Source organism: Diaphorina citri, unplaced genomic scaffold (assembly GCF_000475195.1).
Source record: "Diaphorina citri unplaced genomic scaffold, Diaci psyllid genome assembly version 1.1 scaffold3262, whole genome shotgun sequence".
Taxonomy (NCBI): Eukaryota; Metazoa; Arthropoda; class Insecta; order Hemiptera; family Psyllidae; genus Diaphorina; species Diaphorina citri.
Genome location: NW_007380672.1, coordinates 15,639 through 20,086, shown reverse-complemented (window position 1 = coordinate 20,086; position 4,448 = coordinate 15,639). Strand labels below are relative to the sequence as shown.

At 37.4% G+C, this 4,448-nt stretch overlaps 1 long non-coding RNA gene across 2 annotated transcripts; it reads left to right on the top strand.

Annotated features, from left to right (window-relative positions):
- Nucleotides 1-81: 81 nt before the first annotated feature.
- LOC113471915 lies at nucleotides 82-897 on the top strand. Of its 2 annotated transcripts, none has more exons than XR_003394436.1 (3): nucleotides 82-168; nucleotides 317-548; nucleotides 608-897. It is a non-coding gene; the product is annotated as an uncharacterized LOC113471915 (long non-coding RNA). The 2 variants fall into 2 exon arrangements; XR_003394437.1 differs by having other exon boundaries at nucleotides 317-552; nucleotides 612-897.
- Nucleotides 898-4,448: the final 3,551 nt, after the last annotated feature.

The window sequence follows — 4,448 nt, the reverse complement described above, 5'->3', positions numbered from 1 at the left end:
TTGACGCAGCAGAAGGAGGTAGAACGGAGCTTGACGCAGCAGAAGGAGGTAGAACGGAGCTTGACGCAGCAGAAGGAGATCGGACGGAGCTTGACGCAGCAGAAGGAGGTAGGACGGAGCTTGACGCAGCAGAAGGAGATGGGACTGAGCTTGACGCAGCAGAAGGAGGTGGAACGGAGCTTGACGCACTGGAAGATGATGGGGTGGACCTTGGAGCTTGACGCACTGGAAGATGATGGGGTGGACCTTGGAGCTTGACGCACTGGAAGATGATGGGGTGGACCTTGGAGCTTGACGCACTGGAAGATAGAAGGAGGTGGAACGGAGCTTGACGCACTGGAAGATGATGGGGTGGACCTTGATGCAGCAGAAGGAGGTGGAACGGGATTTATCGCAGCTGCATTCTGAACTTTCTTCAAAATTGAAAATAAAGTGCTGTAAGACATCATGTGGGCTCGGGCCGATTCTCGAATACTTATGGATTTTGACAAAACATCAAGTAAAAAAAAGGGTTAAAAAGTTATTTAAAATGGGTCAACATAAGTTAGGTAGGTATACCTACATAGAACAGACCTGATTTTATTTAAAATGGGTCAACATAAGTTAGGTAGGTATACCTACATAAAACAGACCTGATTACCAAATTTTTATATTAAATTAACTACAGATATAGGACAAAGTAGGTACAAACTCCGATGATTGAAATTTCTAAACACCTAATTTAGTACTCGGGGCCTGTACGGACGCCGTCTGAACAGGCCCCGAGTCCAGTGTCCGAACTGGCCCCATTCCGACACTTTACACAAAAAATATTTTCATAAAAAAACCAACACGAAAACAAATGATTTAAATACGTAAAAACACTGCTAACACTTCAGGGTATTACAGAAACTTATTCGTCTGCAAGAAGACTCATTTTTCGGTGTGAGCTTTTTCCAAATCAATTTGAACTTTGATGACTTCACGTACGATAGGTAAATGTAACCTTAGAACTTTTGTTTGGAGTTTACCTTCGAGTGGAAGTAGAGGGAGTTAGAGGATGGAGGAGGTAGTTAGAGGATGCTAGAGAGGGAGATAGAGGATGATAGAGGAGGTAGTTAGAGGGTAGGGACCAAGGAGGTATAGAGGTAAAGAATAGGTTCGCAGGCTTTTGTAAGAGCTATCTTCGGATCTTTCCATCCTCTTGTTACTTTCTACAGGGTGACGCCAACAGACGAAAACGAAACTTGTTTTTGAGCATTTTCGTGTGGTGAGATTTTTAAAACTCATATAGGTGGGTAGGTACCTACCTAGAGTATACCGATATACTGGTGATCATAGAATCCAGGTTGAATGATCTTAGAATTTAGGATCTTAGAAAGAACAAAAAAGTTAGTGGTAAGAAGGGGGTTTAGGAAAAACCGTACGGAAAAAGTAAGGGAAGCGCTTCCCTAAAGCTTTTTTTCCCCCTATAATGCGCTTTAACTCTGGAACACCAGATCGTTCGCGCCGTCCCTATATCTTTCATGAAGGACATCCCATTGTTTTTGAGTTGATAAAATTCAATATCTCGTTTGGGATACGAACCCACGTCCTCTTGCTTACCAGACAAGCATAATCTTGTGATGGTCGCGAGACTATTATGTATAAACTTTATTACAAGAACTAATAATAAATTGCTACAGGAGCCATAGAATTTTTACTGTCGAACTTTTTATTTTGGTACTTCCTTGAGAACTAAAAAAAATTGGAGGTCATGCGAACGTGTCCCGTCCCCATTTCTTTTATGGTATTTTTTCAGGGAAATAGGTATCAAAATAAAAAGAAAAGTTTTTGATTCTAAACATAACGCTATTTAAATTTTTTTCACAAATGATATTGGAAAACTTTAACTACCATCGGATAGCAAATTTTCCTGGCTATAGCATGGTATCAACAAAACAATTATTAAATAATTATCTTTCCTCTGGTTTTGAAAAAGGTGAACATAGATTTTTGTCCGAACTGGCCCCGTGCTCGGGGCGTGTTCGGACAGTATATGGGGTTTGTTCGGACACATTTAATACTTTTTGTCTTCACCAAAAACTATATGTATTTGAAATGTTAGAATGGTTTTTATAAAAATGTCTTTTCAGATTATCATGTGATATACATAATAAATAACAAAAGTATGGAATGTTTAAAAAAATTGTTTATAACAATTGGTTTATTAAACAAAAATAACATCAAAATAAAAAAAAGGAGGTTGGAGGGAGCTTGACGCAGAAGGAGGTTGGACGGAGCTTGACGCAGAAGGAGGTTGGTCGGAGCTTGACGCAGCAGAAGGAGGTCTTACATAGAAAACGCAGGTTCTCGTTTCTCCACAATTTCCATCTCTGAAGTTTAAATAACACTTCCAAATTCTTGGCCAGCACCTGAGCTATGTCTAACTGATGAGTTCAAATAAGAACGAAACGCGTCTTAGGCTGCTCCCAGGTGTTGGCTAAATCTCGTACCTAGCCATAATTTAGGTAATAATATAAGTACTTTAGTTGATCAAGGAATAAAAAACCCAGCTCAAGCACTGCGAAATCAGTGGATGTGCTAAATTTCCCAACAAAAGCAATATTTCGTACCTAGCCGTAATTTAGGTAATAAGGTGTATCAGCTCCTACCCCGTATATTATGAGATTCACACTATTCACAGACATTCTTATATTCCAGTAAATTCATTATCATTACATTTGTAAAATACTTCCTTACATAAAATTTCTTCCCCAACCTGTAATACCCTTGCATTTATTTTTTTAGCTATTTTTTTCCGTTTTTTTTCCGAATGAAATGGTATTTTAAAAAGAGTTTAGTGAGAGATTAGTGAATTAAAAAACAAAGAACAAAATAAAAGTAAACTTGATTTACTTGCATGCAAGGATTGCGAAATGTTTCCTCCATTTTTTTATTTATTTATTATTATTAGCCGTGACCAAGTATTTCAGTCTGATGTCTTGTCTATAACGAAATGTAGGCAGTTATGGGTACCCAATCCTTGAAAGATGAAACGTAGAAGATCTTTTTAAAAGTGATCCAAGGACTATCTTAAAAGCTACTAACTTCACCAGGTAAATTATGTATTAATTTTTCCCTCTCTACCATTAGAAAGCGTCTTTTAGTATTTTCTTCCTGGACAACAGACGGTTAGTTATCATGAAATTCACAGTAGCAGGTGCGTTTTGTAGATTCGTGCTAAAAGCAGGGAATAGAATGTTTTTGTATATTTTGCTTTTCCTTTATATCCCTTATCCAGGAAAATTTCCTTTTCAAAAGTTAGCAACCTAATTGTTCGGTTCCTAAAGAAAATTTATCCCATATTAGTTCCGGGTGACAATAATGTTAGCACAAACATCAATGTCTCCATTTGGCCTTTGATGATTTTTTACAACACTGTTCTTAGGATTTTGCTTTTCCTTTATATCCCTTATCCAGGAAAATTTCCTTTTCAAAAGTTAGCAACCTAATTGTTCGGTTCCTAAAGAAAATTTAACCCTTATTAGTTCCGAGTGACAATAATGTTAGCACAAACATCAATGTCTCCATTTGGCATTTGAGGATTTTTTACAACACTGTTCTTGGGGTTCTTCAAGAGAAGAAATTCTAAACGGCCGACCGACCCACAAACACAAAAACGAACGACTTTTGCCCAATACAAAACTGGTGTTTTAACCACTTGTAAATAAATATTACTACCTCATTGTCAGAGCACTGTAGCATATCGGTGGATTACGGACCTAGGTCTGTACAGTGTAGCATTTGGCTAGAGATATGTAGTTCTGTACACACCTGAAGTAAAGGGAAAACACAGTTCTCTCTAAGTAAAAGTACTATATTCTGTGTATTTTCATATATTACGTACACATCAGTTCCAAAATTTGCCCCTCTTTTCCGTACGAAATTCTTTTAAACGGGAACATTAAAGTAGAGCCCCGGAAAATTTTATTGTTCTTTAGCACCATCCAAGAAATATTTATTTTTGTTTTATTTTGTTTATTTTTATTGTTCCGAGTAAGTAGGAAATAAATTGAACGGTTGCTTTTCTTAAATTAAATTACATTACACTTGAAACACAAGGGTATCATCATCATGTAGAAGCAAACAAATACTGGCAGATGAGGCTTATAATTTGTCTTCTTTGGATCATTGCATCCAGATTCGTAGGTATAGGCTTACGTATCATTTTGATGACTAATTTAAAATTCAATCTCTCAATAAATATGTAGGTAGGTGTAGGTACATCTGACCCAGTAGTCCAGTACCATCAACAAATACCTATCTTAGGTTACTTAGGTAGTACCTACCACTGTAGCTATGTACCTACCTTCCTACTGGAGTTATATTGTGACCTACACTGAAAAAAAAAAAAAAAAAATGTGACAGGTTGCCACAAGTTTAGGGTTTAGGAACTCTATTATTGGGTTATTTCGCCTGATTTAGGC